This window comes from Cryptomeria japonica, chromosome 3 (assembly GCF_030272615.1).
Source record: "Cryptomeria japonica chromosome 3, Sugi_1.0, whole genome shotgun sequence".
Classification (NCBI taxonomy): domain Eukaryota; kingdom Viridiplantae; phylum Streptophyta; class Pinopsida; order Cupressales; family Cupressaceae; genus Cryptomeria; species Cryptomeria japonica.
The window spans coordinates 935142087-935164740 of NC_081407.1; positions in this window are offsets into that span (position 1 = coordinate 935142087).

Sequence of the window (22654 nt, forward strand, 5' to 3'; positions counted from 1 at the left end):
AACACTTTGAGAAACTCTTTTCCACTCATCAACATCACACTTGAGCCTATTTTTTCTTTCTTTCTTTGGTTCAGGTAGTGGATCCATTTAATACTTTTTCCCATTCTTGGTGATAAGATAGTTGTTATTCTCCCCATCATGAGAAGCTTTCACTTCATACTACCATGGGTAGCCCAACAGCAAATGACAAGCATCCATAGGCAATATCTCACATAATATTCTATCCTTGTACTCACCAATTTCAAAATCCACCCATGCTTGTTCATCAACCAATACATGTTGACCCCAATTGAGCCATGACACCTTGTAGGGTGTGAGGTGAGGTAATCTTTTTAGTTTGAGTTTGTCCACCATTTCAACTGAGACAATATTCTCAGTGGAACCTAAATCTATAATCACTTTACAAATCTTTCCATGTGACCTACAAGTGGTCCTAAACAAGCTTTTCCTTTGTGGTGGCTCTTGAGCTTGGGGTATCTTGAGCATTGTTCTCCTCATCAACAAATTTTCTCCCTCTATCACTGGGCCTACTTTGCTGATTGAAGAAATTACACTCTGAGTGTCCTCCTCTTGCAACAATTGAGTTCTTCTTTCCCCCATGTATGAACTTGTGGAGCTTGAGGCTTTTCCCGGACACTTACTCATGGTATGCTCAACTTGATTGCAATGATAACAACTACCGGTGAAAACTATATTTCCTCTACCCAAGTTTCTAAACCCGCCCCTAAAATTGCTCCTTCCTCTATAGGATCATCAAAATTCTTCTCTTTGAGAGTCTCCACTACCTTCTTGGCCTTGCTTCTCTTGACTTCTTGATGATTGCTTCCCTCTACCAAAGTTCCCTCTACCTCTATAATTCTTTCCTCCCCTATGTTCCTAGTTTTGCTCACTCCTCCTTTTGATCTTCTCTTCTGCCTTTAGGGCCATCTAAAAACACTTATGGACAGTGTCTAGTGTGAGGATACTTATTTCATCTTGTATATTCTGTCTAAGGCCATTCATATACCTGGCCAACTTCTCCACCTCATTCTCATGCTTCCTAGCCCTCAAACTGAGCTTATGGAACTCTTCAGTGTATGCATTGACATATAACTCCCTTTGTTTCAAATTTTGTAGTCTCTTATGAATTTGAACTTCATAATCTCTTGGAAGGAATTGTGACTTAAGTTTGATCTTCATACGCTCCCATGAAGTTATCTTCTTTTTTCCCTCTTGTATCCTTTCTTCTTGCATCATATTCCACCAAACCAATGTTGATCCTCTCATTCTTGATTTGGCCATATTAACTCTTTTCTCTTCTGCCACCTCTTTGTAATCAAAATGATTATTGTGAGCTTCTATCCAATCTAGCAACTCTTCTCCATTGAGGTTTCCTCCATATGTGGGTAATCCATCCCGATTGTCCTTAGAAATGGATTTGACTACATCTAGGAATAACTTTTGATCTTGAGGCATAGCTATTGTTGTCGGTTCCTCTCCATCTTCCACTTCTTCATCAGTCTCATCACCCCATTCCGTCTTAACCTTTCCCTTCTCCTTCTTTACCTCTCTGGTTCCTATTCTTCCTTCTGCATCCTTCAATCCTTCTATCATTTACGCCACCATCTTTTGGATGGCTTCTGGAGTCATTGCCTTTGGAGGCATTGAACTTGCTTTTGATTCTTCAAAATCTTTCATACACCAAATCTTTCAAAGAATGGCTCTGATACCTCTCTGATGCAGAGAGTCTTGGAGCCTTGTTTGTTTCACCTTCTTGAGTGACTTGTCCTACTCAACCCTACTACTACTCAAGTCCTTCCTATGGCACTTGGTAAGGGTTATGAAATGAGAGATACAACATCTAAACCTTCTTGACTTGTCTCCTAGGTATAGCCAATGGTTTCTAGACAATCAACTCCTCCACTTGAGGTTGTCACCTCAGTTACTCACACTCTCCTCTCTTGAGCTCCAACCACTCTTGCTAGGATCCTAACACACCAACTCTTCTTATGTTTTCCCAATGCATTAATAAGGTTTATTCATTGTGTTTTGAAGTTTAAGACTCACCAAATACATCACCATGGGGTCTCAAGCCTTCTATCTCTCTATCGGCACCTAAATAAGCCTAATTGCATTAACTCTCCTTAAGCAGTTTTTGGGGTTTAATTTGCAAAAGTCCCAAACTAGCCTAGGAATAAATCATGAATTTTGACACCCTTTTGGAAGTTATAGAAAATACTAGAAAAGTGCATCTGGGTTATCTGTACAAGTGTGGGTTCCAATGCTACACTAATTTGTGGGGTTCTAGGCTTAACCAGTGGATTGACAAAATTGGTCTAGAACCTTTCACCAGTCAAAAATACTACTCTAAAAACCTTGGGAACCTTCAAGGAGACTCTGAGGTATTTCCATACATATTCCACTTGGGCCTGCATCAATCTCCAAGTGCTCAAAAATCACACTTTGCTTACTGTCCTAACTCACCTACTCCTAGTGGCTAGCCTAGGTCTTCATTGTTTCTCCTCCTCCTAGAGTTGTAAAATCACACACCCTATTTCTAAACTATGTACAAAACATAACATAGAATTCTTAATTATTTCAACAAGTGCCATCAAAAAATGCCTAGGCTAGAGCCATTTCTTTCTCTTAAACCCTACTTGCAAGGGTTTTGCTCCTAGTTGCAAAGAATGAGAGAAATCTCTACAACCTAGAACAATCAAACTTGCAAACCAACATGGTTGAAAAAAAATACAATGAACATACAAAGATGGAAATGATTTTACACCATCTAGTCTATAATAGACCGTACAAGCAATGAAAACAAGACAAAACTATCAAAAACCAATGAAAACAAGATTGTCTCACAAACCAAAAACTTGCTCTTGCATTTCCAATCCTCCAACCCATACAATGAAGTGAAATTGGCTTATATCCACAACTTGATTTGGTTCAACCAACTACCTAACACCCATAACCAAAAATGCAACTTTTACATGAAATTGCAAAATGTTGCTCAACAACTTTTGACAACTTTTGCTCTAGGATGCAATTTTGCATTCTATTGCATTCTAAGACTCTTGAAGGTCCTCAAACACCTTAAAAGACCTAAAAACAACTCAATTGACTCCTAATTCATGAATGCATTCATCTAGAATATTTTTCCTGTGAACTACCTAAGAATCTCACTTCTCAGGTTAACAACATCCTGAACACAATTGACTCAAACCAAAATTTGGACAACTCAACCATGGCTCTACTGAGTCCTCAATGGTTGGTCCATTATTACATCACACATTAACACACAAACTAAAGAAATCAAAGCTTACATTCTTGGAGTTCTAGGTTCCTTGCACCACTCCCCCTGAGGAGTAGCCCTTTTCTCATCAATCCACAGTGAAAGATCTTCAATTAGTCCACTGGATTGATTCTATAACATCATCTTAGTTAACCTTCTATAGGGGTATAACCTTAGTCAGCCAACTACTCCTTGCTTGACACATGATCCATCCTAAATTTCTTTTCCTGCACTCTTTCTCTTAGATAATGATACTTCAGTTCCATATGCTTTGTTCTAGCATGCAATAAGGGATTTTTTGAAATGTTTATTGTACTTGTATTATAACAATATATGACCATAGGTTCTATCATATTCTCCTTGAATCCTTCTATTACATGTCTCATCCATATTGCTTGAGTACAGTTCATAGATGCAGCCACATACACTGCATCTATTGTAGACTGAGAAATACAAATTTGTTTCTTACTAGTCTAGGATACCAGTCTTCCTCCTAGAAAGAATGCACCACCGTTTGTGTTATTTCGGTCATCTATATTACCTGCCCAGTCAAAATTTGTGTACACCTTCAAAGAGAAGTTTCCCTTGTATGGATACCATAATCCATAATCAATAGTTCCTCTAAGATTCCTAAAAATTCTCTTCACTACCACCATATGAGTCTCTTTAGGACTTTTTTGATATCTAGCCACTATACCAATTGCATAAGCAATGTTTAGTCTACTATGAACACTAAAGTTTAGTTTACTAATCATTGATCTATACTCAGTTTCATCCACTGGATCTGAATCACCTTCCTTGGATAATCTGCAACCAATAACCATAAGGGTTCCAACTGGTTTAGAGTCTTTCATTCCAAAGGTTTTCAATACCTCCTTCACATATTTGGACTGGCTAATAAATATTCCTCCTTTCATTTGTTGGACCTGCAAACCAATAAAAAAATTGATTTCACCTATCAAAGATATTTCAAATTCCTTTTTCATTTCTTCTGGAAAAGTTAAACTCGTGTCATTATTTCCTCCAAATATGATATCATCTACAAACACTTTTGCAATCAATAAATTTTATCTTTGTATCTTCAAGAAAATGTTGTTGTCCTCACTGGTTCTTTAAAATCCAATCTTTATCAGGTGTGAATGGAGTCTCTCATACCATGCCCTTGGAGCTTTATTTAACCCATATAAATCTTTATGAAGTTTGCACACCATGTCCTTGTCTTTCGTCAATGCAAATCCATCTGGTTATTCATTATAAACCTCTTCTTCTAGAATTCCATTCAAAAATGGTGACTTGACATCCATTTGGTATACCTTGAATCCTTTTAATGTTGCAAATGCAAGTAGAATTCTTACTCCTTCAATTGTAGCAATCGGTGTAAAGGTTTCTCCATAATCCTCAGCTTCTTCTTGTGCATATCATTTGCAAACTAGTCTACCCTTGTTCCTAACCACTTCACCATCTTCATTCAATTTGTTCCTGAACACCCACTTAGTACCAATCACATTTTTATCAACTGGTCTAGGGACAAGTGACCAAGTGTTGTTCTTCTCTATTTGATCAAGCTCCTCCTTCATATCCTTTCTCCAATCATCATCCTTGAGAGCTTCCCTCATTGTCTTAGGTTCAATTGTGGAAATCAAATAAGCACTTTCTCTAATTTTCCTTCTTGTTTCTTCTCAACATAATTTTCATGAAATTTTGATTCAATGATCACTAGCTTCTGTTCATCTACTACATTAGAATTTATGGTATCATCAGTTTGTCAGGATATTCATCAGCTTTCACATTGTCACTTTCCACAATCTTCTTGGTTATTTTGTTAAAGCACTTAAATGATTTGCTCTTAGTTCAGTAACCAAGGAAATTTCCTTCATCATGATAGGACCTAAAATTACATCTTGCAAAATTTTGGTCATTCTATTTTTATTTTGCCATCTGTCAAATTTTTTAGGGTTTAGGGCTTTAGGGGTTGTGTCCTTTTATTAATAAGTCTTGGTATAAAGGAAAATATTCAGTCCTTTTTATATTATGTTTTTGCCTTTTTTCTCACTTAAGGCCGAGGGTTCCACTTTGTTGGTGGGGTCATTTTGTTCCCTAAACATTAAGTTGTGTTAGACCAGTTTGTGAAACGATTCCCCTAAGTTGCAAAAAATTCCCTATGACCAGTCTCCCTTTAAATATTTCTGCCTGCACTTATATTTTTCTAAGTCCAAAAGTCCTAAGTATTTTGGCAGGTTGTTAAATACAGAATAAATCCAATGGTTTGCACTTCCCCATGATCAAAGATGAAAGGATTATAAAGACTGTGACACCACTAGATTGTGCCACATGTTTTCAATAGAAACTAACAATGTGTTACTAGTTCTCAGTGGTAAAAGTCAATTTACTTATAGTCCTATCAATTGGCACATGTTCAAAATGAACAAAGATTCTTTGTCCTCAGGTAGAAGGTGCTCAACTTTTAATTCTGGAGGAGTTAATGGGCATTGTACAAAGCAATAAAGTTTGAACAAATCTGATGGCCCCTGTATCCCCACAATGGAAGTTGCAAGGATGTTGCAGACTGCAGCATCACGAGATGATGCCACGTGTCCCAGACTGACTAGGGAGACCTACGGTGGGGCTGCTGACGGAGTTTGGTCGAAAGATGATGTGGTGTTGATTAGTCATGATTTTGTAGGTTCGTTGATACAAATAGAAAGTCAAGTGTTGATTCAACAAGAGATTATCATTAGATTTGCCAACTGGGAAGATGATCGACAACCAGGTTTTAAACTTTTTTAAATCCAAACTTATGAGCTATTGTTTTGCTCGCGCGAGTAGTAATGGAAAACGAGACATTTGGGTTCTTTTCAGGGTAATTAAGAGACTTGTAAAAGGTTGTTCTTCATTCACAAAAGATTTCATAGCAATCCCAAAGGTTTTCCTACTGCTGAAGAAGGTTGAAATGACTCTTTGAAACTCAAAATTTTCATCTCTCTGGTGAAAATAGAACCAGTAAGTTTGTCTGAGCCCTCTATATGTTCTTTAAACAAATTGATATTATAAATTGTGCATAAAGTTGTAAGAAGAGATTTCAATTTGTTCTAGGGTTAGGTGCTAGATAGATATTAGTGAAATTTGTTTGAATTACTCTGGTAATTTAAAATCTTGTACTAGCCCTAGCCTTTTTCTTCCTAAATTTTGAGTTATAGTATAAAACCCTAGTTGCAAAAGATGGCTCCCTCATGGAAACATTCATGACAAATGGATTATATGAAAATAAATCTATATGATGATTTCTTGGACCAATTGAAGCCTTCTACAAATGATAAACAACAAGGGCAGAGATTTATGAATAGAAAAAACCTAGGGAATGCGTTAACTAATAAAGAATTCCACTTGGCGGATGTTAATACACTAAAGACTGGGTTAAAAATGTTTAAGTCAAGAAAACCAATAGGAAGTAAAGAATGAGATGAGGGAAGAATTTAAGGAAAGTACTGCTGATGAGGTTAGAAAAATTGTAAGTCAGGCTGGAGTTTTTATCTTTCCAGAATAGGACATAGAAGATGCAGTGGCATTTCATACAATTAGGAAACAAAGGGTCAGCCTTCCAATCTAGAAGAAGAAGCAAAGTTAGCATTAAGAGGATCAGATTTTGCAAATGATTATACAACCTTGGCAATATGGGCACTAGAGGAAGGGTCTAGCAAGCCTAACATTAGTGTATTGAACCCCAACTTGAGGGGAAGCTTAATTATAAAAAGATCATCTGACACATCAACTATAGAGGCTACAAAGTTAAATGTTGATTTTGCTAAACTGCAAAATGAGAGTGCAAAAAGGAGGCTTCAGAGAAGACTGAGCTGATAGGAAAGTTTGACAAGCGTTTTAATGACTATAATACATCTTAGAAAATATGTGAGTTGCAAATGAGAGTGCATCTCCTTGAGTAGGGACAAATAAAAGTTTCCTATCCTATACTTATAGGGCCATCTAAGCCATCGACATCTAGGTTGCCACCTATGGTCTAGGGAGGAGAAGCAATTGATCTAGATACAAGTGTTGATATCCCTAGTATGACATTACCCCCTATGATGATGATGATGAGCCCGATGCTACAAGATCAACTGAACCAAATGGGTCTCAACTTTTAGAAAAGATTATTGAATTAGAAAATAAGATAAAAGAATCAGAAAGTCAATCAATTAGGCAGCAAAAGGATATAGTTAGCTCAATGCTAACTCGTTTAAATGAAAAATGATAGCAATTTAAACAATGTCCATGCCTTCTATTCTTTGCTTTTCAATGCTATTCAAAAATTTAATGATGATAAAGAAGTAGTAATTCTCCTATTTACAAAATGGTTGCAAAGAGGAAATGAGCTCAGAATGATGTCCATGGCCTCTAAATTTCATGTCGAGAGATCACATGCACTCCAACCAACATATTTGTTAGAAAAATCAATGCAGTAACCCCAAATTTTTCCCGACAATATAGAAAGAAAGGTAAGGAAATTCAAGAGGAGTTTTAGTGAATTAAAATAAAGTCTTTTTCCAAATATTGAAGATAGAGAAGGGGCACTCAAGCCTTTACAATTTTGGAAGGAAGAGGCAGAGAGAGTCATCAATACCCAGGTAGAAATGATTTGTGAAGGGATAAATATGGATATGTTTAAGGATAGCATAAATGAAATAATTGCTATAGGATTATTTTTTGAAACCTTTGAAAGAGAGGCAAACCAAGTAGCCGTTAAGTATATTCCATATAGGTAAAAATCTGATGAAGTCATGAATTTCAATTGGCCATCCGATGAAGACTATAGTGCATGGAATAGTATGTATCTGAATGATGAATAAAGGTTGTAAATAGTTTGTATAACTATTTTTGTCTTCTAGTGGAAGATATTTTTGAACCTGTATAACAAAAATGATGGTAATTTTCATCATGAGTTTTAAAGAAGGTGGCTTCATACTTTGATCCTACGTAAGAGAGTTCGAGGATGAATGTTTGTATAACATAATGCAGTTATGTGTAGTCATTCTAAGATGACATGTGTATCCTCTGGCCTGAAATTTTTTTGCTCTGTTGTTTTTTATAAAAGGGAATTCAGGGCTATGAGATGGGGTTCATATTTTTGGTCAATTGAGTGTTATGAATTTATGTTTCCAAATAGCAAAGTCTAGGTGAAACAAAAAAGTTGTAAGAGGTTATTTTACAGAGAAAAATAGAAAGAGTCTTGTGTCTGTAATTTTTGTAGGTTCTTCAAGGAGTTATGTATGGATTGTACTCTTATAGAGACAACCGAATTATTCAATAAATATATAATTCAAACCCACTTCTCTCTAGAGTATTGTTATATCATGTTTTGGATGCATATTATTAAGGATTTTATCATTCGTTGCACTATTGTGGTGTATGCATTTTTGTTCATGTTTTGGTCTAAGGGGCTAATTAAATGCTTGAATAAAATTGTAGAGTGATAGGGATATTTTGAGGGATTTTGATAAGTAGTTCTGGGTTGGGATTACAAATATGATGTATTGCAAGGCAATATTATCTTAGGTTATATGTTGTTAGATAAATTCTATCGGAAGTACCATTTAATGTAGTATGAATTCATGTACCCAATGGAATAAGGCACTGATCATAGTTAAGTGAATGCCTTGGTATTGATTGACTGTTTGGAATCACAACTGGTTTTCTATAACCTATTGAATATCAGAATATTTTCATTTACATGAATGGTGTCATATGTATTAATCATCTCATGCTCCGAACAGGTTGAGGATCATTAAGGAATTTGCCATTCTTGAGCATTCTCCCTTATTGTTGAGTCTTTATGTGAGATTATCTATTTTGTTTCATGCATAATTTTTGAGTGTGGCATAAAATCACAAATTGGCATGGGGATCACCCTCCTTGGTTCTACAAAGCCTAAAATGCAAAAGGATATTGCATCCTTGTTATTGTTGGTCCAAGTATGAAGAATATTAAATAGTTGGAAGTGGCTTTCCATAGATATTTTAGAAGAAAATAACTTGGTCTTTGCCTTGATTCAGTATAAACTAGTTTTTGGGTACCAACAAAAAATGGTGACTCTGTTGGGGACATGAATGGTAAAGAGTCTTTGCTTAAAGAGGTTTTGTTTAAAGTATAGTAGAGGTTTTCATAGTATCTCTATGATTTGACGGTTGAGCCCGTGGTTTTGTGTTTTTGGTTCATGTTTTCCTATGAAAAAGGTGTTCTACGTTTTTGTGAGAAAGATATTCTGGTTTGTGAACAAGGTTCACAAATTTCTTTCAAGGCTTATCAAGCAGTATATTATTTGATATCCCAAAGCAATTTGGGTGGAGACTCTGAGGTATTTATGCTAGTGCGTATACTTTTGAATAATTATAACAAATCTTTGAAGGACTTTGCTACTATGAGTAAATTGAAGAACACCAGAGGTTACATGAGGTTGCATCCTAAAGAAAAATTAGAAGAGCTTCAAGGAGCTCTGCAGAGATAGGGAACAAGAAGAAATGCAGATATAGGCACCACTCCCTCATCATGGAAGCCTAAGAATAAGAATGAAAGTAAGTCACAATTAAATCATGTTCCTAAGGTTCATGCATCATCTTCTAAAAGTTTTGAATCAGATAGTTTAGGATTTTTTTAATTCTTTATTTGATATACTTGTTCAAGAAGAAATGCAACCACAAAGAAAAGAATGTACTCAAGCTCAATATTCAGAGAAGACAAGAGGTCAGAGTAGAAGTAGAAGTCATCAAAGCAAGAATGCTATTGGTGTAGCTCCTCCTCTGGGTCTCACAACAATTTTTTCTCGAGGTTATGAGTCAACACGAGAACAAGATAATGTGAACTTGATTGATTTAGATGATACTTCAAGATCTGAGATAACTTTGACAAATCCAGAAGAAGTTTTTGGAGATATAGATACATTGAGAAGAGAAATCCAAGAACAAATAGATCTCAGAAGAGAGAAAAGGAAAAGGAATCTAAAGTTTTTAGAGTTATGATAGAGGGAGATGGTCTGATAAGATAATTAGCAACACTCAAAGCCTTGGCTCAAGAAAATGATAAGCCTAGTATTAAGGGACCTATATTAAGAGAGATTTTAGATAAGAAATATAAAAATATCATAAGGGAAAAGGCTAAGAGTAATATGGATAACCAAAGGTTAGTGGATCTTAGTCAGCCAAGTATTCAGGTTCCTAAATTAGACCTGGATAAAGGAAAACATAAAATATTTGGTGTTAAGGTAGATGATAGAAAACCTTTGACTATCCCAGATCTAAGTCTAAAGTTATCCCAAATTGACTTTGAGATAGAAACAACCATAATAGAAAATGAGAATCTTACAAAAGAGTTGAAGAGAGTTGAAATGGAAGCCTCAAATGTAGAGATGAAAAGGAAAATTGATTTCCTTAAGTTGTCAATGTTAAACAGTGCTTCATTCATTACTGGCCCATCCAAAACTCAGGCTATTTCTGGTACAACACCAAATGTCATTACGAGTGTTCCATCTCAAAATGTCCAAGATACTCAAAATACTGAAATCCTAGTTATTGGACAGAAAAGTCAAGTGACTACTCAGAATAGTAGTCAACTCCAATGTCCTGAATATTTTAATACAGCTACAGGGGTTAACACCAAAACATACACTATTGCAGCCAATACCACAACAAGTGGTGCAGTACGAGCTAAATCAGGGCAATTTCAAAGAAGATCTATTCACCTAGAGAGGTATAGGAAATTACATTTTGATGGGATCCTAAGATATCCCAATGTTATCCCTAATGACTTAAGAGATAAATTTAGTAAATTTGCAGGCAATAATGCTATAACTGGCGAAGAATAGCTAAGGGCATTTATTGATAAACTGAATGATTATGAAGTGGAGCATGAAGATGTGGTTATGAAATTATTTGTACAATCTATGACTGAGGATGCCAGGGATTGGTATAGAGGATTACCAACTGCAATTATTAGTTCTTGGGAAGAATTTTAGAGATTGTTTAAGGAGCAGTATGGTGACAAAACAAATCCCAACTTCATGTTAAACGAGTTCAATAACATTAAGAAGTCATTGAATGAGGATGTGTCTAATTTCAATATCAGATTTAAAAAATCTATGCATAAGTTGTTTCAAGTGTTAAGGTTGGATTATAATGTTTGTCTGACCACATATATGAATGCATTTGTTGCAAAAATGATGAATATCCTTAGAGATAAGGATCCTCAAACTCTGAGAGATGCATTTATGATAGCTATAAATGTTGAAGGAAATAGAAGAGCTTCAGGTAAACTCAAAAGGAGAGAGGACCCTAGATTTTTTTTTAAATGCCAAAGATAAAATTGAGAAGTCTTTAGGTACCAAAAATAAAGAAGAATAAATATGGGACAAGGTGCTTAATACCTTGAAGGATTTGAAATTGACTATGGCAAAAACTGATAAGAGTTCTATACCAAAAAAGCCACAATTCAATATATTTAATAGACCACCAAGATTGCAAGATTATCCTTACAATACAAATTGGAAGGATAGAAATCCTTTCCAGTAGCAAAAGGGTAAATAGGAATAGAAAACTCCCGACCCATTGCAGAAACATACAGTGAACATGGTGGATGATACTCCTTGGTGTGTTTCTTGTCAATCACCCCACTCACCTAAATATTGTGTTGTAGCATAATTTATTTATGCCAAGGATGAGACACATGAAGAAGAGGAAGAAACCTTTGAAGGTGACAATGTTGATTGTCTTATGATTTCTTGTCTTGAAGAAGCAGAATATTCTTCTGATATTGAGACTCAGGAATTTGATGTAGATAATCAAAGGAAAATAAATGAAACATATCATCAACAATTTTTTTCTAATGAGGAATTGTCTGTTGATGATTGAATGTGTAATGGTGAACAAGGTGAGTGTTATGTGTCCTTGAGAAGACCCTCAAATGAAGAGATTACCAAAATAACAACTGCTATGGTAGCTCAGGTAAAAAGAAACTATCAATTGAGAAATAGGATTATGGGTGAAGACTAGGGCAAGCCTTTGGGTCTATTTATCAAATAATTAAGAAATAAAGGCAAAGAGGTCAAGGAGGATTAATCAGGGAAAGAGGAAAACAAAATTAAGTAGTTCAAGAGAAAGGAGTGGGCTAAGAAAGAAGAGGTTGTGAAACCTATTGAAAAAAATTATCCACTTAAGATGAAAGTAAAGATGGTTGAAAAGTCTGCTTTGCCCATTGAAGGAGACTTACAAAAGACACAAAACATTGAAGGAAACATACCAAATAAATATGAAGAACAATCAGGTATGTCACTTGAATTACCAAATTACACACCTATGGATATGCTTCAGTTGCTTTATCAGATTACAGTTAAGGTTCCTTTGCAAGAGATGTTAAGAATTGAAGAGCATAGGGAGAAAGTCATGGCTTGGGTCAAGGGTATTTCCCATTTTGTTGAAATTGAAAATAAGAATGCATCTCATAATATAAAGGAATGAATGAATAAAAATGAAACAAAGGATAAAGAGTTAGAAGGAATGGTTTTTCAAATTCCCCAAATTTATCTTGAAGATACAGTAAGTGAGAGCCCTGACAATGTAGACCCTTTCTTTCTAAGTGTTATTATAAATGGAGGAGTCTTGAAGAATTGTATGATTGATTCCAGGGCCTCAAATAATGTCATGTTAGTTAGGATAATGTAGTCCATGGGGTTGAAGGTAGATACTCCTCATGGAAGATGTTGTGCTATGGATTCAAGAGAAGTGCCTATGATAGGAACTATAAAGGCACTACTTTATAAACTTGATGCTTTCCTTGAGAAACAATTAATTATGAGTGTCCTAGTTGTAGATATTCCGCCACATTATGGGATGCTATTATCAAGAAAATGGAGTGCCTCTATGGGTGGAAGTTTACAATGTGACCTATCTTATGCTACCTTTTGCATATATGGTAAAAATGTAAAGGTTAAAAGAGAATCCAGGGTACCATATATGATGGTACATATAGTACAATCTGATGAAGATATGACTTATTTTATAGATACAGGGATAAATGCATTCAGAGTTGAAGATTCTCCATAGAAGAAAAAAGAACAACCTGCATTATTGGATGAAGAAGTAGAAAAATAATCAGGAGGTGATAATTTGGGGACCATGTATTTTGATGGAGCTAGTTCTAAGGAGGGCTCAGGAGCAGGTGTGTTATTCATATCATCCCATGGAGAAATTTTTAAGTTTTTTTTACTCTGGCCTTTGCATGCACGAGTAATGTAGTAGAGTATGAAGCGTTGTTGCTTGGTTTGAGACTATCTAAAAAATGTGGGATAAAGAATCTCAAGGTTGTTAGAGACTCTGAGTTAGTCATATCCCAAATCAGATCTAAATATGCGTAAAAAAACAAAAGGTTGAAGTAGTATAGAAATGTTGTATGGGACCAAATTGAGAACTTTGATGCATTTGGTATTGAATGGAAAGAAAGGAGTCATAATAGAATGGTTGATCTCCTAGAAAATATAGCTCTAAGGTGAAAGGACATCACTTTTGTTGGAATCTCAAAGATTGAGATTTGGACAAGGCCTTCAGTCCCTAGAAACATTAAAAACTGGTAGGTTTTCGATGATGATGATAATATTTTAAGGTTTCTACATTGTGTAGATGAATATGAAAATCAAGAGATTGATTTCAATGCTTTTGTGCAAACAAAGGATGAAAAGGAAACAATCTTTGCGAAGGAAGTGATTCAACTGAAGACAAATAAAATTCCTAGAGGTTTAGTTGTTTAAGAGAGGGTGCTTGATAGTCAAAATAAGGCTAAGGTTGTTACTACTGCCCCACACCCTGAAAATTTAGAAGAAGTTAACCTTGGGACAGAAGGAGCTCTAAGGAAGGTATATATTGGAAAGAAAATTTCACCAAGGGTTAGGAAAATGCTAATTGATTTATTAAGAAAATACAAGCATGTTTTTTCTTGGTCGTATGATGACTTGAAGGCTTACAGGGAAGATTTATTTCAACATGAGATTCCTTTGAAAGAAAATGCCAAGCCTTTTAGACAAAAACAAAGGTCTATTAATCCAACATTAGCACCTAAAATGCAAGAGGAGCTAGTCAAGCTAAGAGATGATGGGATTATAAGACCTATCAGACATTCATCATGGGTGTCTAACTTGGTACCTATGAGAAAAAAGAATGGATTTATCAGACTATGTGTTGATTTTAGAAATCTTAATATATCTTCATTAAAAGACAATTATCCATTACCAAATATGGAAGCAATGTTACAAAGGGTAACAGGTTGTGAGATTTTGTCTATGATGGATGGATTTTTAGGTTACAACCAAGTAATGGTTAAAGAGTTAGAACATTACAAAACATAATTTACTACACCTTGGGGAACTTATATTTATATAAGAATGCCTTTTAGTTTAACAAATGCAATAGCAACATTTCAAATAGCTATTGATGTTGCATTTTCTGATATTATAAATGTGTTTTAGTAGTATATCAGGATGATCTAACAACTTATTCCAAGAAGGAAAGTGATCACTGTGGTCACCTTGAAAAAAAAATTGATAGAGCTGTTGAATATGGGATATCCCTAAACCCCCAAAAGTGTTATTTTGGGGTAACTAAAGGTAAGTTGTTGGGTCACATCATTTCAAAAAATGGTGTATGAATTGACCCAGAGAGGGTAGTAGAGATTGACAAAGTCCCTTAGCCCAAAATAGTGAAAGGTGTCCAATCTTTCTTTGGGAGATCAATTTTTTTAGAAGGTTTGTGACTAATTTTGTTGTAATTAGTAGACCTATATCCAAAATGTTAAAGAAAGGTGCAAAGATAGAATGGAATGAGGATCTAGTCAAGGCATTCCAAGAGATCAACCAAGCTATTAAAAATGCACCTGGTCTTAAAACACCTGGTTATGACAAATGTATGCAGATATTTTCATTTACATCTTTTCATACTGTTGTTGCTATATTGTTGCAAAAGAATTTAGAAGGTTTTGAACAACCTATAGCATTTTTTAGTAGATCTTTGCAAGCTGCAGAGCTAAAATATGATTAGAATGAAAAACAATCTTATGCACTAGTGAAGGTTGTTAATGTTTTTAGGAGTTACCTGATGGGAACAAAAGTGGTTGCATATGTGCCTAGTGCTTAAATTAAAGATATTTTCACACAAGAAGAAGTATCTGGAAGAAGATGCCGATGGATAAATAGGATCCAATAATTCAGTATTGATATCCAAATCACTAAGTTAGTGAGAGGACTAGGACTAGAAAAGTTGATGGCCCAGAGTAGTTTGGATGCCAATCAAATAAATATTGTGGAAGAAGAGCACAGATCTTGTATCTATGATATGGATGGTTGCAAATGGTATGATGATATCATATATTATTTGTAGAGGATGAAATGTCCAAAAGACATGATTGATAATAAAAGGACATTAAAATTACATGCTATTAAATATTCCATTGTTAATGGGAAGCTTTGGTGGAGGAACAGTGATGGTGTCATGTTAAAATTTGTGGACCAGGATCAAGCTAAGAAGTTCTTGTCTAAATTGCATAATGGATTTTGCAAAGGGCATTATATGGCCAAAACAACTACACACAAAGCATTAAGAGCTAGGTTTTGGTGGCCAACAGTTTTCAAAGCTACACACCAACTAGTCAAGAAATGTGACCCATGCGAGAAATTTTCAGGAAAATTGAATTTTTTAGGAAACCTGCCATTAAGGCCTGTGAATGTGCAAGCTCCATTCCAACAGTGGGTTATAGATTTTATTGGAGAAATAGCATGCAAATCTAGTAGTGGCCATTCTTGGATTTTAGTGGCCACTGACTATTTCACTAAGTGGGTTGAAGCTATACCCACTAGAAAAGAAACAAGTAAGGTGGTGATTGATTTCCTTGCAGATAATATATTGACCAAATTTGAATGTCCAGAGAGGATAGTCTCTGATAATGCAATGAGTTTTAGGTCAGAAGAATATGAAAACTTCTGCAAAAAATATGGTATCTAGATCTCCTATTCATCACCTTACCACCCACAAGGAAATGGGCAAGCTGAATACATCAATAAAAGTTTGGGATTCAAAGTTGAGATTAGTAGTTTGGGTAGATAGGGTAACAATCAAGAAAGCAATTGGATGTGCACCTTTGATTTGGTGTATGGTATGCATGCAAGGTTACCCCAAAATAATCTAATGGAGATGTATAAGTTTGTCCAAACTTATAGCAATGATATGGATGATGATATGCAGTTGAGAATTGAGGCTATAATGGAATTAGACGAAGATAGAAGAGAAGCCAATACCAAAAATACAAAGTTATAGATGTAGGTTAAAAACCTTTATGATAAAAGAGAAACTACAAGGATTTTTCAAGTTCTTGATTTGGTTTTGATGTGGAATGCCATAATAGAGGATAAGGGAAAACATGGCAAGTTTGATGCCATTTGGCTAGGCCCATATCTGATTCAAAGCAAATGGGGAGAAGATTCCTATATTCTCTAAGATATACATGGTGATATTATTGAGTTGCTTGTTCATGGACAATTTTTGAAGTTCTACTTCTCTTGAAAGTAGTTATTTTCCATGAGCATTAGTTAGGTTTTGTATATATTAGTGTAGTTTTATTTTAGTTGAAGTTTCCTTGTCCAGGTAATTTATTTTTGGTCTGCTTTGTAATTGGTCTGTTTCACCCAGAGATTATGGTTTCTTGTCTCATTCCTATTAAATGAACATCCCCCACTAGAGCCACTCATAGGACCTAAAATTATGTCTTGCAAAATTTTGGTCGTTCTAGTTTTATTTTTCCCTTTGTCAAGTTTTTAGGGTTTAGGGCTTTAGGGGTTGTGTCCTTTTTTTATTAAGTCTTGGTATAAAGGAAAATATTCGGTCCTTTTTATATTATGTCATTGCCTTTTTTCTCACTTAAGATCGAGGGTTCCACTTCATTGGCGAGTCCATTTTATTCCCTAAACATTAAGTCGTGTTAGACCGATTTGTGAAATGATTTCCCTAAGTTGCAAAAATTTCCCTATGACCGGTCTCCCTTTAAATATTTTTGCCCACACTTATATTTTTCTAAGTCCAAAAGTCCTAAGTATTTTGATGAGTTGTTAAATATAGAATAAATCCAATGGTTTTCACTTTCCCATGATTAAAGATGCAAAGATTATAAAGACCGCGACACTACGAGATTGTGCCACGTGTTTTCAATGGAAACAAACAAATTTGATAGTATAACCAATCGAAGCATTATGTTACCAATTCTTAGGTGGTAAAAGTTAGTTTACTAATAGTCCTATTAATTGGCACATGTTCAAAATGAATGGAGATGTTTTGTCCTCAGGTAAAAGGTGCTCGACTTTTAATTATGGATGAGTTAACGGGCATTGTGCAAAGCAGTAAAGTTTGAATAGATCTGATGGCCCATGTATCCTCATGATGGAAGTTGCAAGGATGTTACAGACCGTGGCATCGTGACATGATGTCGCCTATCTTAGACTAACCAAGAAGACCTACGATGGGGTCATTGATGGATTCTGGTTGAAAGATGATGTGGTGTTGATTAGTCATGATTTTGTGGGTCCATTGATATAGATAGAAAGTCAAGTGCTAAGTCGACAAGAGATGATCATTAGATTTACCAATTGGGAAGATGATCGACGACCAGGTTTTACACTTTTTTAAATACAAATTTATGAGTCATTGTTTCTCTTGCACGAGTAGTAATGGCAGAAGAGAAATTTATGTTCATTTCTAGGAAATAATTAAAGACTCTTAAAAGGTTGTTCTTCATTTGCAAAACATTTCATAGCAATCTAGAAGGTTTTCCTGCTGCTAAGAAGGTTGAAATGACTCTCTGCAACACAAAATTGTCATCTCTCTAGTGAAAATCGAAGTAGTAATTTTGTCTCGGCCCTCCATATGTTCTTGAAACAAATTGATATTATAAATTGTTCGTAAAGTTGTAAGAAGATAATTCAATTTGTTCTAGTGTTAGGTTCTAGACAATTCAATTTGTTCTAGTGTTAGGTTCTAGACAGAGAGTAGTGAAATTTATTTGAATTACTCTAGTAATTTAAAATCTTGTACTAGCCCTAGCCTTTTTCTTCTTAAATTTGGAGTTATAGTATAAAACCCTAGTTGCAAAAGATGGCTCCCTCATGGAAACATTTAGGACAAATGGATTATATGAAAAAAATCTATATGATGATTTATTGGACCAATTGAAGCCCTCTACAAATGATAAACAATAGGGGCAAAGATTTGTGAATGGAAAAACCCTAGGGGAAGGGTTAACTGATAAAGCATTCTGCTTGGCAGATGCTAATATACCGATGACTAGGATAGAAATGTTTCAGTCATGGTACGGACAAAGAAATTTTCATTCCCCATTATCTAGTCCTTAGCAGTATGATTTGGGTAAGTTGGTAGTATCGGGTGTTTTCATGGATGTTAACCTACTCAAAGCTGTTGCAAATAGATATGACTCAGTTTCAAGGGTTATTAGGATAAAGGATGAAGAAATTCTATTAACCATGAAAAGGGAAGAGTTCCAAGAGATTTTTGACCTATATGAACCATCTCCAAGCCTGGTGCAGATAGATTTGAATGAGAAAAAGGCAGAGTATTACAAGATAAAAAAATTCATTAGAAAGAATTTCCTTCTAATGCATTTAGCCAGAGTAGGGAATATAACATACCATATCGGCCCTAGCTCAGAGGAGCCATTCCTAATCGATGCTTTTGCTCCCTATTTTTAGGGTACTTTCTTTTCTCTATGTCAAATATTAGGTTTTAATCCAATTACAGTGATGCCACTTGATTTTGTGTACATGGCTATGCAAATACAACATCTAGACTATACAATAGTCTTCAAATTTTCCCCTTACCTTTAGGAAAAGATTCATGATGGGTTACTAGACATTAAGGATCAAGTAGCTAGTGCTGAATTCTCCTGGTATTCTTTACTCATGTATATGTTCCTTTTAGGAATGCAGATTACTTTGAGGGTACCATGAACCTCAAAAGGACAATTGATAACCAGGAGATTCTAGTACATCTCTAGAGCACAGATATGTCTTGGGATAGATGGGAGGCTAGCTTTGTAAGGTTTGATAACAATTTTGCTTCTAGGTTGAGGAAAAAGTTGATAGTAAATCTGCCAAGGATTCCTAAGGAATTGCATGATTTTGTGAGACCCAAGGAGAGATTACCTCTTGCCAAGATTGAACATAATTGGGGGGATTTTATCTCTTACTATGTAAGTACTATTATTAGGATTTATGGTTTCTTCAGAAAGGCACACGTACTACCCTTCAACATTCCTCTCAAAATGGGTTTTGCTGAGGTGATGTAGAAAATAGGATGCATTCAAGATAAGGATTTAAAAGGAAAGGTAAAGGAACAATTTTCTCGGATTACACTAGTATCCCTTACTTTGTAATTATAAAGGGAGGATATGAGCACTTTGACAAATTTTGTTCTCCATATCATTTTGAGGTGAGTTTAGCTAGAAACAATGATCCTGAGGGGTTTTACAAAACTTTTAGATCAAGAATAAAAGGAGCTTTGTTGCCCCATGTGCATAATTTTTGTGAGGACTTAATCAGGAATGAATTTGATTCCATGACTCAGGAATGGAGAAAAGAGAAGTGGATAATCTTTAGAAAATTATGGGTTGCTATCTGAAAGATGGATCCAAAATATGACCCATTAAAGAATTTTTCCCCATTCTGTGCCAAGATTGATTTTGTTATGAAAAATTTTGATGAGTTGAAGAAGATTTTAAAAGAGAAGATAACCAAACTTGAAGAAGTTCATGGCTGACAACAATCAATCTCACAACCCCCTTTATCTCAGAGAGAAGGTGACATGGTAGCAAGGAGGCCTATTCAGGAATCTTCTCACAAAAGAGAAAGAGAAGAAATAAGTGATGAAGAGGATAGTAGCAATGATAGTGGAAGATTAATAAGGAGAAAGGGTAAGAAGATGATGAGTTCAGAACCTTTCCCTGAGATACAAACTAAGCCTCTTCAAGGAGTCAGGATCATTGATCTTGAATATTCTGACAGAAGTCCTTCGTCATCGACTGTATCCTTTTCGCTAGTAAGGTAGGGTGAGGAACAAATGGAGGAAGACATGTTCATTGAAACAAGTGAAAAAATACAATTCAGTGTTCCTGCCTAGCCTCCTAATTTGGAGTTGGATCTTACTCCCTTGTATATCCAGGGTAAAGCGTTCAAAGATGCAATAAAGGAGGCATGTGATAAATTCCTTGAGGATGACACTTTTGTAAGGAGCCCAGCCTTTTTGTAGTTAGTATGGAAGATGAAGGTTGAGGAGTACAAAAAAAGAATTACTAAGAAGAAGGCCCAAAGCCCAAATAGATCAGATCAAGAAAACTAAGAGGAAGTAAAGAATGAGATGAGGGAAGAATTTAAGGAAATCATTGTTGATGAGGGTAGGAAAATTGTAAGTTAGGATGGAGTTTTGATCTTTGCTAGAATGGGACATAGAAGATACAGTGGCATTTGATACAATTAGGAAATCAAAGGGTCAACCTTCCAATCTAGATGAAGAAGCAAGGTTAGCATTAATAGGATCAGATTTTGCAAATGATTATGCAACCTTGGCAATATGGACGCTAGAGGAAGGGCCTAGGAAGCCTAACATTAGTGATTTGAACCCCAACTTGAGGAGAAGATTAATTATAAAAAGAGAATCTTACACATCAAGTATAGAGGCTACAAAGTTAAATGTTGATGTTACTAAATTTGCACATGAGAGCGCAAAAAAGGAGGCTTCAGAGAAGGCTGAGCTGATAAGAAAGTTTAACAAGATTTTTAATTATTATAATGCATCTCATAAAATGTGTGTGGAGATGCAAATGAGAGTGAAATTCCTTGACCAGGGACAAATAAAGGTTTCATATCCTACATTTATAGGGCCATCCAAGCCATTGACATCCAGGTTGCCACCTATGGTCTAGGGAGGAGAAGCAGTTCAACTAGATACAAGTGCTAATATATCTAGTATGGCATTAGCCCCCTATGATGATGATGATGAGCCTGATGCTATAAGATCAACTGAACCAAATGAGTCTTAGCTTTAGAAAAGATTGTTGAATTAGAAAATAAGCTGAAAGAATTAGAAAGTCAATCAGCTAGGCAGGAAAAGGATATAGTTAGCTCAGTGCTAACTTGTTTAAAAGAAAAAGTTGATAGTAAGTTAAACAATGTACATGCCTTATATTCTTTTCTTTTCAATGTTATTCAACAATTTAATGATGATAAATAAGTAGCAATTCCCCTATTTACAAAATTGTTGCAAAGAGGAAATGAGCTCTGAATGATGTCCATGGCCTCTAAATTTCATGCTGAGAGACCACATGCACTCCAACCAACATATTTGTTGGTAAAATCAATACAGGAAGCCCAAATTTTGCCAAAAAATATAGAAAGAAATGTAAGGGAATTGATGAATATTTTTATTGAATTAGAACAAACTCTTTTGCGAGATATTGAAGATAGAGAAGGGACAGTCAATACTTTACAATTTTGGAAGGAAGAGGTAGAGAGAGTCATAAATACCCAAGTAGAAATGATTTGTGAAGGGATAAATATGGATATGCTGGAGGATAGCATGGATAAAATAATTGTTATAGGATTATTTTTTGAAACCTTCGAAAGAGAGGAAAACCAAGTAGTCGTTAACTATATTCCATACAAGTCAAAAGATGATGAAGTCATGAATTTCAATTGGCCATCCCATGAAGACTATAGTGCGTGGAGTAGCATGTATCTGAATGATGAATAAAGGTTGTAAATAGTTTTCATAACTATTTTTTTCTTCTAGTGGCAGATATTTTTGAACCTGTATAACAAAAATGATGATAATTTTCATCATGAGTTTTAAAGAAGGTGGTTGCATACTTTGATCCTACGTAAGTGAGTTTGAGGATGAATGTTTGTATAACATAATGTAGTTATGTGTAGTCATTCTGAGATTACAGGTGTCTCCTTTGGCTTGAAGCTTGTTTTTTATAAAAGGGAATTCAGGGCTATGAGATGGGGTTCGAATATTTTGTCCCTTGAGTGTTCCGAATTTCTATTTCCAAATAGAAAAGTCTAGGTGAAACAAAAAAGTTGTAAGAGGTTATTTTACAAAGAAAAATAGAATGAGTCTTGTATCTAGAATTTTTGCAAGTTCTTGAAGGAGTTATGTACGGATTGTATTGTTACAGAAACAGCTGAATTATTCAATAAATATATAATTCAAACCCACTTCTCTCTAGTGTATTGTTCTATCATATTTTGAATGCATATTATCAGGGATTTTATCATTCGTTGCACTATTGTGGTGT